Raw genomic sequence first — 12178 nt, forward strand, 5'->3', positions numbered from 1 at the left:
CTCCTGTTCTCAGCTCGAAGTTCCACAGCCACTACAAGCATATATCCCTACATCTGCCAAGGTCCGAGTTTGCCACTGTTCAGGAGATCCACCAGGGCTGCCTGACTGAAGCAGTCAGTAGTAATGAACTGACCCAAAGGGAAAGGGAACCTAAAAAGTATTTCAGAATATTTAAATGTTTCATTCTACCTTCATATATGCTTATCTACTGCCAGAATACTCCTCTTTCTTTTCATAGCTTTGTTAATTCTTATTTATCCTTCTAAACCTAGTTCAAATCTTTTATTTTGGAAAGCATTTCCTAATACCTCATCCTATACTTTGTGCCATTTATCCCTCTGTACATATTTCTACTATTGCTTATCACATTGTACTATAACCTTGATGGCAGGGACCAGGTCTTTCTCAACTTTGTAAGCCCAGTATCCAGTGAAGTAAAAATAAATTGTTGTATGAACAAATGAATGATTGAGTACATTGAAATAAATGGAGGCAGGTTTTAAGTTCTCTCTCATTAGAAGCCATCCCAATTCTAGTCATTAATGTAATTTAAGATCAAAAAGAAGTATGCTTTTAGGGAATTTTTCTGATAAATACCATCCAAAATAAATATTTAATAATGCCTACTATCTGGCAGACACTATGGTAGCACTGGATATAAAGTGAAATATAAAACAGTACATTTAGCTGCTCAGATATGAAATTCTGAGGATATTTTTTATCACCCTCTTGGTAAACTCCTTAAAGTGGTCAAAATCACATGGACTTTAAAAATATAAGTAAGATATCTTTTTGGAAATTATGGAAGATATTTCTTTTATCAGCAACTGAAAGGTAAGTAGAAGAGGCCATAAAGATATCTCCCCCTCTTCTTTTGTACTTCCCATAGACAGACACTTAGTATGACCCCATTCACTGCTTAAAGAACATGTTTGTTTAACATACCTGAAATAGTACAAGTGTTTTTCTAAGATGTAAGCTACTATAAACATCAAAATGAATGTTTCCCCACAAGATTAAAAGAAGTATGATTAATCTTTCCCCACAGATTTTTAACTCTTACAACAAATATCTCATAATCAAAATCAAATATGTTAAAATAAAGTAAACATTAGAAGATAAATCTGTAGAACAAATCTTCTCAAAGGAATAAACTAAGAAATAATAAGACTATTCTCTTTACCCTGTGAAGCTCTACTAGCAATCAATAGTTTCAGACATGATTTCAGATCGGCCCAGGGCTCCTGACCACTCCATCCAGTCTGCTTTCCTATACCCAAATATTGGTTTTATGCTTAAAATGATTCTTTTCTCCAGCTTGCCACACCAAATCTACTACAACCCTGTACTCTGCAGATGCACATAGGAATCTTTTGACATTGACCTGATGATTGGGCTCAGTCAGAGTGAACAAAGCAATCCATTAAAGAAGACACACACACCCTGTCTCCCCACCAGATCTGAGGAATAGGGACTTGACAGTGGACAAAATGAAAATAGAAACCAGAAGAAGTTAAGTTTCTAATTAAGGTGATTTATATAAAAGGAACGCCATCCTCAAATGAACCAATCATTTCTTCTACCTATTCTGCCTATATTAGCATACCACTTAGCCTCAGAATAAGGAATAAATCAAGCAAAAGTTAAAGGAAGCAAACTACAAGTTCAAATAGTATCTTCTAGTGGCAAATGGTAGGTAAAGGGATAGAAAGGGAGGAAAGATTTCTAACTTGCTATGTGGAAGACAGCTTCCCAGCCCAATAGTCCCTCCAAATGCAGACAGAAATCTCCAAAGGCTAAGAGTCAAATAGGTAACTAAATACCCTCACATTCACAAAAATTCATGATCTCTACTAGCAGTTATCAAAAGAAGGGGTGGGGAAAGAGGACCCAACCAGTTCTGGTTTTGCTGCAGAGAAAACAGATCTGAGGTCTCGTGTATATATAAGTATCTACATCCTAAAACAAGAAAGGAGAGCCTTTTCTCTTCCTTGGTTTTAAACCATCTCAAATGTCAGAATGATATGCCCTCTTTAATGAGAAAGTGAGAAAAATCAGATGGTTAATCTTCAGTGAATTAAGTTTATATTTATTTTACCAATTTGTTCAAAATTATCTTTCCTCTGTCAGACACTGGGACTCTCTGGGAAGCAGCTAATACTAGTCTAAGGCCAACTCTCAATTTAAGCAAAGCAGCAGACCTGGATATGATGCCACTCAGAAGGGTTTGGGGAATTCTAAATTGTAAAAAAAAAATTCTAAATGACTAAAAGCAGAGAATGAGCATAGCATTGAATTCTGAAACCCTTTCCAAATAAATTCAGAAGATCCTGACATTTCATTTCATAAGTTCATTGAAAAATAGGTTTAATACTATGCCTAGATCAGTGTCTGGTAAAGTAGGCCCTCATAAATACTTGTTGAATGAATTAATGAGTGAAGTGTCCCTAACCATCTACTATATACAGGGATTCCATCCCCATTCTCTATGAGTCAGCTCTTATCAGCTACTTCAGTCTTTAGAGCTTAAACCAGGAAAGTCTTGCCCAAGTAAGGGCCTTAAGATGGGCTAAGACAAAGACTGGGTCTGGTCTTCTATAGTGAAGAGACTAGGCCAATAATAGCATTATGTTTAAAAAAAAAAAGTTCTCAGGTAATACAGGTCATATACGCACAACAGAGGGAGAAGTATTCTAGCTGTACTCTCCAAGTTTTCCACATCTCAGTAAATAACACCACCACCACCTACCTAGAAACTGTGACCATTTCATTTCTCATTCTCATTCTTCAAAAAACAAATTTTTTTTAATGTTTATTTATTTTTGAGAGAGAGACAGACCAAGCATGAGCAGGGGAGGGACAGAGAGAGCGGAGACATAGAATCTGAAGCAGGCTCCAGGCTCTGAGCTGTCAGCACAGAGCTGATGTGGGGCTCAAACTCATGGACTGTGAGATCATGACCTGAGCTGAAGTCTGACGCTTAACCAACTAAGCCACCCAGGCGCCCCTCTCATTCTCCTTCTTATCAAAGTCACAATCAGGATCTTGTGCTTCTATTTCCAAGACAGATCTTTAAATATTTTCATGGATATCACCCCAGTTCAAACCACCCACATCTCTCACATAATCTCTAAATTTCTCCTTCTGTTCTCCTTGCCCTTACTTTTGTCCCTCAACAATCTATTCTCCCTAGAGTAGCCAAATTACTATTTTTAAAATGCAAATTGTATCATTTACTTTCCTATCTAAAATCTTTCAATGGCTTCCTGCTGTATTTAAAATAAATTTCAAAATCCTTACCATGCCCTAAGGCCTTGCATGATCTAGTCTCTATTTCCCAAAATTTTAATGTTCTTCTATCTGATCTTCATGAATGCCTCCTTACCTTTTAGGTGTTCTCAGAAAAGGATTTTGATGACCTTATGTACAGGATAAGTTAGTCAATATCAGAATATATACATTACACTGTCCTTATTTATCTCACTTGCCATGATGGATAGAACATTTTTTCACAAGTGCATACTCATAGGGAAAACAATGCTCAAGGCTACAAAATAACAATATGACAGAATGGATCTGAAAGGCAATCCATTCTATCCCCACATTATACATTTTCCTACTATAACATCCTTGTAAGTGGCCAAAGCAACCCATATTAGCTTCGTCAAGAGAAACAGGTAAATAGAGTAAGTAAGAACCACACTAAACACAACTGTCCTCCTAACTGTGGTGCCCTCTGGCTAACACTCTAGCCTCCCAGCATCTAACAACATTGTCTTTAGCTTTCCTAGTGACAATTCCTGAAGAAGCCCAACTAATTCTTCTAACCCAACTCCTACCTCTTCAATGACCTTGTTACCTATTTCTTGCTAGTAGTAAACAAAACAGAAAAGGTCCCAGTCCTCATGGAAGTAATATAGGGGAAAGAGAGGGACAATAAACAAACATTCATATAAATGAAGAATTATAAGATGTACTACAATGAAAAAGGAAAGAATGCTATCAAAGAAAATAAGAAGCCAACTCACAGTCTGGATGTGGGAGATCAATTAGAAAAAGCCACTCTAGCGAAGTGAAAATTTAAACTATGACTTAAAAATTGAGTTAAGTAGGTAAAAAGTGGGAGAATTGCTTTCCAAATATTATTTAATCTAATTCTCAGTTTCTTCTTACATAAAATAACAGTAATAGTGGCTATATCTCAGAGGGTTGTCATAAGGATGAAAAAAGAAAATACATGTAACACAACATTCAAGAAATATTAACTATTTCTTTAATGAGTACATCTGATTTTATAATCAGAAAAAAGCTTATTTTTAAATGTCATAAATAAAGGGTCCTTGATACTGCCAACTACAATAAATTATTGGTTTAAAAAGATGAAATATTTTCTTATCCAAAATTTTAGCTAACTTATCAGGTAATATGTCTATTGTTTTATTTGTATTTCTAAAAGTCCAGTGCTCAATTCTGTTCTTTCTGGGTGTACCAGAAATACATGTTTGACTGACTAGTTAATCTGAATGGAAAATAAATTGTTGAACAAATTAGTTACAGAGTCAAAGGATAACTATGCAAGAGGTCTTATAATTTATAATTAATCAATGCAAAAGCATTCGCAAGGCAAGAGCTTATGCATATAAGCTCTAAAATACATTTTAAAAATCTATTAAAGGGGCGCCTGGGTGGCGCAGTCGGTTAAGCGTCCGACTTCAGCCAGGTCACGACCTCGCGGTCTGTGAGTTCGAGCCCCGCGTCGGGCTCTGGGCTGATGGCTCAGAACCTGGAGCCTGTTTCCGATTCTGTGTCTCCCTCTCTCTCTGCCCCTCCCCCATTCATGCTCTGTCTCTCTCTGTCCCAAAAATAAATAAACGTTGAAAAAAATCTATTAAAAAATTTTTTAGGGGGCGCCTGGGTGGCTCAGTTAAGCATCTGACTTCGGCTCAGGTCATGATCTCACATATCCAATGAACTCAAGCCCCACTTCTGGTGAGTCCCACTTATCTCTCTCTCTCTGCCCCTCACTTACTTGTACTCTCTCTGTCTCTGTCTTTCTCTCTCTCTCTCTCTCTCTCAAAAAATAAGTAAATAAATGAAATGAAAAAAAATTGTTAATGTTTATTTAATGTTTACTGACTTAATGTTTATTAATGAGAGAGTGCATGCAGGCATGGGAGGGGCAGAGAGAGAGGGGAACAGAGTATCCAAAGCTCTGCACCAACAGCAGGGAGCCCGATGCGGGACATGAACCCACATACCATGAGATCATGACCTGAGTGGAATGCTTAACCTACTGAGTCACCCAGGCACCCCTAAATAAAATAATTTTTAAAGTTTATTTATTTTGAGAGAGAGAGAGAGAGAGAGTGTGTGTGTGTGTGCACACGTGCAGGCATGCACACGCTAAATGGGGAGGGACAGAAAGAGAGAACCTAAGCAGGCTCTGCAATGTCAGCTCCGAGCTGGTGCAGAGCCTGATGTGGGGCTTGAACTCACAAACCTGAGAAATCATGACCTGAGCCAAAATCAAGAGTCTGATGCTTAACCAAATGAGCCACCCAGGCTCCCTTAAAAGAAATTTTTAAAAGAAAATTTACCTCTACTTCACTTTTTAAATGGCATAAAACATGCTTCCTTTTCCCCCATTCAATCAGTATCTATAGTGTCTTTTAATAGGAGGTACTGCTGGGAAATCACAGATATGCAGATGAGTAAAATACTATCCCTATAATAACCAGCAACTAATTTGTTTTATGAAGCACTTTCATCTCATTTGAACCTGAAACATTCTTGTTATCTTTTTTTTTTTTTTTTAATAAACAAGGAAATCAAGCCTAGAGAATTTAAATAATTTGCCTATGGTTACTCAACTAGTAATAGTGGGGCCTGACATTTTATCTGAGCATTTTGACCCCAAAGCCTGGGTTCCTTCTACTCTGGAAGCTTACATTTACATAAGGAAACCAAAGCAAAAATAACTTCAATACATGGCAGAATGTGTAATAAGAGAGGCACACACACAGACACAGACATACAGACAAACACAAAAACTATTCAGGAGAAGAAGATCAATGGAGGGGAACATTATGACCAAATTTGGCGAGGAGAGGGGAGCAAGCACCGGCAAAGAAAGAATCAGAAAAGGTTTTATGGAGAAATAAGTGGACTTTGAGCCAAGTCCTGAAGGGAGAGATTTCTATACAGGATAAAGGGGAAGAGTACATCCTAGGATGAAGAAATATGAATAAGGAGGCAAAAAAAAAAAAAATAGACCATGTTTAGTAAACACATGAAAACCAGTTTGTTTGAATAACAAAGTATTCATTAAAGAAGAGGAGACCTAGCAGAAAAAAGGCAAGATGATGTTAGAGCACAGAGGACTACAATACCAAGCTAAGAGTTTATCCTGAATTCCATGTTTTAACCCTAGCTGTATATCAGAATAACCTATGAACTTATTTTTTTATATATAAAGTTTATTTATTTAGTTAGGGAGAGAGTACACGAGCCAGGCAGGGGCAGAGAGAGAGGAGAGATAGAGAATACCAAGCAGGTTCTGCACTGTCAGTGCAGAGCCCAATGCAGGACTCAAACAAAACTGCAAGATCATGATCTGAAGTGAAACCAAGAGTCAGACGCTTAACTGACTGAACCACCCAGGCACCCCCTATGGAGTTTATTAATTTATTTTTAAATACAGGGTGCCTAGGCCTCCGCAAAGACTTTAATTCAGTGGGTCTTGTATGAGGTTCTGGCATCTGCACTTTCTAAAAAGCTCCTAAGCAATTCTGGTAAGCAACTAAGTTATAAAACTACACTGTAGGGGCATCAGGGTGGCTCAGTTAAGCATCCAACTGTTGGTTTTGGCTGGGGTCATGATCTCACATTTCGTGGGTTCAAGCTCCATGTTGGGCTCTGCACTGATAATGTGGAACCTGGTTGGGATTCTCTCTCTCTCTCTCTCTCTCTCTCTCTGCTCTCTCTCCTCTCTCTCAAAAATAAATAAATAAAAATGTAAAAAAACTATACTGTAATCAATGAAGAAATCACTGAAGGTTTTGAGCCAGAAAATGCCACTGATTATTCATTTATTCATTCAATCAACAAATATGATAAGCAGCTATCATTTGTCAGGCACTATGCTAGGAATCAACTGGTATCAGTGTAAACAAAATGGTCCTTGCCATTAAGGAATTTATAATCTACAAATGCAAACAGTGAATAAAAATCAATGATAAGTATTATTGTAATATGGAACCATATAGGAGAGATACCTAACCTTATGAGATCAGAAAAGACTTCTGAGAGAAACTAATATATGTAAGCTGGATTCTGAAGGTTAAGTAGGAGTTGGCTAGGCCAATGGGAGATGGAGAGGTTGTGTTATAGGCAGAGGGAAGAACTAGTACAGAGGATCAGAGGTGGAAAGGGTCATGTCCCATTTGTGGAACTGAAAGAGGTTAATAACTGTGGTGCATAACTGAGACAGGAGCAAAGAGGTCAGAGAAGTGAGCAGTGAGGCCACACAGACAAGCAGAAGTAGGATTAGATGTTTTGACTTGACCCTGAGGGCAATGAAGAGCTACAGAAGGGTTTATGCAGGGAGAAACAGAATTAGATTTGTATTAAACATGGTGTTTATGTCCATCAAATGGATGAATGGGTAAGTAAAATGTGGTATACATTTACAATGGAATATTTTTCATCCTTAAAAAGGAAGGAAATCCCATCACACGTTACAACATTGATGAACCTTTAGGACATTATGCTAAGTGAAATAAGCCCGTCACAAAAAGACAAATGCTATATGAGTCCACTTCTATGAGGTACCTGGGGCAGTCAAAATCACAGAAACAGAAAGTAGAAGATGAAAAAGATCTGGAGATCTGTTGCACAACAATGCAAACATATTTAATACTACTGAACTGTACACTTAAAAATGGCTAAGATGGTTAAAAAACAGATTTGTATTTTAGAAGGACCACTCGGCTGGCAACATGGACAGTATGGATTTTAGGTGAGGAAGAAGACTGATAGACTAGTCAGGTTACTGCGAGATGATGGCAGAGGAACTGGTGTAAAGTGAATGGATTCAAGATAGTAAGAAGATAAAGTGGACAGGACATTGTGATTGATAAGACATAGAAAATGGGAAAGGTCAGGGATGAAGAAAAAGAGAACTATCAGCTAAGATAGTAGAAAAGCTAAGCGCTATATTAATACTTTTACAAGTCATTACTTAAACATTTATGAAGCAGCAACTTGTGCCATGTACCAGAAGGCTTTAGGCAATTGTTCTGCCACCTTCATAGACCAGCTTCTCTTTTTAGAAGTTCAGCTAAACTGGCCTTTGACACAAAGTGTCTGCTTAGTAATTATTTGTTGAGTAGAAAATAAATATAATCAAAAATAAATAAATAAATAAACAAACATAAGCAATTACTACAGGAAAGTGAAATGTGCTAAAATGAGCATGTTGAGGATAGAAATGCTTATGATTCACTTTGGAAATTGTTGATCTAAGAATTTACTATATAGGCAAATAATGGTGACCGTGATAGCAAGAAAAGACCAACATAAAGAACAAGTAAACATAGAAAATGCAGATAGTGGGGGCGCCTGGGTGGCTCAGTCCGTTAAGACTCTGACTTCAGCTCAGGTCATGATCTCACAGTACTTGAGTTCGAGCCCCATGTAGGGCTCTGTGCTGACAGCTGGGAGCCTGGAGCCTGCTTCAGATTCTGTCTCCCCCTCTCTCTCTGCCCCTCCCCCGCTCATGCTCTGTCTCTCTCTCTCTCTCTCTCTCTCTCTCTCTCTCTCTCTCTCTCTGTCAAAAAATAAATAAACATAAAAAAAAATTTTTTTTTTAAAGAAAGTGCAGATAGTGATGATGTTTCAGGTGTAGGAATGCTGAAATGGAGTACCAGGAATGTATGAGAGGTATATTGGGAAACCACCCTCCTTCCACTGTCTTCATTCTTGCTACAGTATCCCAAGTAGGAACAGCTCTCAAGTGCCTACATAGACCCACCTGTGAATGATACCACTTATCAAATTAAGAAAAGTACACTTGTCAAAACTTCTGTTAAAAACTGGTTTAGCCTAAACTCAAAAAGAGTTCTATGAATTCAGTTGCCACACTAGTCTCACAGTCATGGAGAGGATCAGGAGAAAGATTAGCTAGAAATCCCCTAAAGCACTTTTCTAAATCCTCCAGCTATCTTATCACTACCAACACTGAGAAAAGATTCATCAAATGGATGGCCAAAACAACCTTGAAAGAGGCAAATGTCTTTGTGCAAACAGACTAACTGCTGTAAATCCAAGTGTTGGGAAGCAGTATTCATTCATTCATCCATTTATCCATTTGCTCAACTAGTATTTATTGCATGCCTTTATGTGCCAGTTGCTGACAATTCAGTAGTGAATAAAATAACCAAACTCAAGGAGCTTAAAGTCTGGTAAACACAGGATTACAGTGAGCCAGAACTTGATTCAAATTCCAGCTCCACTACTCAGCTAAAGAGATCTTAAATTCTCTGCCCTCCTCTCTCTCTCCCTCTCTCTCTCTCTCTCTCTCTCTAGATAGATAGATAGATATGGATAGATAGATATCTAGATATCTATTATATATATCTATATATCTATATAGATATCTATATATAGATATATATCTATATATCTATTATATATCTATTATATATAATAGATATTATATATAATAGATATCTATCCATAGATATCCATAGATAGATATCTATTATATATAATAGATATATATGGTAAAAAAAAAAAAAAACGGGGTGCTTGGCTGACTCAGTCAGTGGAGCACACAACTCTTGATCATGGGGTCATGAGTTTGAGGCCCATGTTGGGTGTAGAGAAAAGAAAAAAAAAAAAAGAAAAGGAGAGGAGAGGAGAAAGAAAGATAACTTAATTAATAATATTTTCATTATTATTACCCAAGAAGTAAGTAATACAACAGTTGAAAAATGCCTCGTTCCAAATCAGTGGAATGTTTTCTAGTGAAAAAGCTAATAAACGGGAACTGAACAAGTAAGGTATCACTCAGAGTACTCCCTGGAATCCCTGTGCTCTATAAAGTTATCTCCACTTGGATGTCCAATAAATATTTCAAACTCAATCTATTCAAAACTGACATCTCAGGGTGCCTGGGTGGCTCAGTCAGTTAAGCATCCAGCTCTTGACTTCAGCTCAGGTCATAATCTCATGGTTAGTGGGTTCAAGCCCCGCATCAGATTCTGCACTAACAGTACGGAGCTGGCTTGGGATTCTGTCTCCCTCTCTCTCTGCCTCTCCCCTGCTAACTCTTCTCTATATCTCAAAAATAAATAAAAATAAACTTAAAAAAAAAACAAACCTGACCTCTCAGTCATCTTCCATCTTGTATCCTATAGTCTTCCCCATCTCCATTAATAGAAACTCTATCCAAAGTTTTTGTTTTTGTTCTGACCAAAAATCTCAGAGCTATCCTTGAGTCCCTTTATCTTCTCACAGCCCATACCCAACGCATCAGGAAAGCCTCGTTTACTCTCAAAATAGATCCAGAATCAACAGAAGCACAGCTACTGCTACAACTACAACTCTGGTCCAAGTTACCATCATCTCTCACCCTTTCTGCATAGTCTTTATTTCTTGTACAGACTCTATTGCAATTGTCACTTAACTAGTCTTCCTGCTTCCTTGCCTCCTTTTCAGTCTATTCACCTCACAGTAGCCAGAGTGATCTTTTTTAAAAGATAAGTCACATAATGTCATACCTCTACTCAAAAACCCCAAAGACTTCACAATTCCTGAGTAAAAGCTGAAGTTCTTACAATGGTCTATAAGACCATGTGATCTGATCCCACATTTCCTCTCTGACTCACATCTACTATACTTTTCACTTTCTCCTCTGCAGCCATATCACCTTCCTTGCAGTTCTTCAACCATACCAGGCACATTTCTGCCTCCATGTCTTTGCCCTTGTTGTTCCCACTTCCTAGAACACTCTTTCCCCAGATGTTCATGTAGCTAATTCCCTTAATTCCTTAATTTTTGTTTCTTCTGTGAGACCTCCCCTGTCCATATAGTGAAACTGCAAACACACCCACAGCACTTAAACCATATATATTCCAATTTGTTTTCCTGTTTAGTCTAACTCCTCTACCCACCCCCTGCTGATTACAATATAAATTCCATGAGGGAAAAGATTATTTTTTGTTCATTATTACATTCCCAATACCTGGAATAGTGCTAGATACATAGTAGGAGCCCAATAAACATTTTTAGAATGAGTAAATGAGCCAGAAACAAGTTAGCAAGTCAGGGGAAAACTGCCTTAAGAATAAAGTAAACTAAATGAACTCTTCTATTATTTGTGGGTTAGACTGCCAACCTCAAATTCTTGTTTTTCAAATGTCATAGGGAGTTACCAAAAATAAGGGCAGAAAACATGAGCCACAATTTATTTACAGATTTTTTATTACTAAATGACCAAACCAAAAAACTTTAATAAAAGTTACCTTTTTCAAAAGTAAAGATGCCAACACGTATTTACAGAAATGCTTTTAGCTATTTTTATAAGTATAAATGAAATAAACTTCTGGTTATGAAAGAACTTGAGATGTGGCATTTCATACTATTTGTGACCTTGGGCTCTTTCCACTGAGGCTAATTCAGCTTTCTCAGAGTTGGGTCTACACTAAACAATCTACTCTAAACACATCCTAAACATATACTATGAGCCTAGTCACACAAAGCATTATCATTGACCCTATTTAGGAGACTGAGGTCCATTAGAGAGCCTGGGATTTGACATAACTTGGAAAGTGGGAGGGAGAAGAGATATAAGGGCATTCCAGGTCCTAGAAGGCACATCTAAGGCCAGCAGGTGTAGAAGACAGCAGAAGACCCACCTAACTAAAGGGAGAGCTATGTATTCTGAAATAAAATAGTCTAGAATGCTACACAGAAGTTTTAAAACAGAAGCATCACATTATCAAAGTATGCCTAATGGATTATTTGAGTACTAATATGCCAAACTGAAGCAAAGAAAGACTAGAGACAGGAAAAACAGCCACAAAGTCTTTGTAGGAATCAAGGCATGGAATAACATCATGGCAAGAATGCAGAGAAAGGAGAATCAGACATCACAAAGAAAGTAAGAGGATTGGGA

The 12178-nt window shown here is 37.6% G+C and overlaps 1 protein-coding gene across 2 annotated transcripts in view; it reads right to left on the reverse strand.

Moving 5' to 3' along the window:
- TESK2 (testis associated actin remodelling kinase 2) overlaps nt 1-12178 on the reverse strand; it is a 134897-nt gene that overhangs the window by 20698 nt on the left and 102021 nt on the right. The window lies entirely within an intron of this gene.

The sequence above is a fragment of the Prionailurus bengalensis genome, chromosome C1 (assembly GCF_016509475.1).
Source record: "Prionailurus bengalensis isolate Pbe53 chromosome C1, Fcat_Pben_1.1_paternal_pri, whole genome shotgun sequence".
NCBI classification, from domain to species: Eukaryota; Metazoa; Chordata; class Mammalia; order Carnivora; family Felidae; genus Prionailurus; species Prionailurus bengalensis.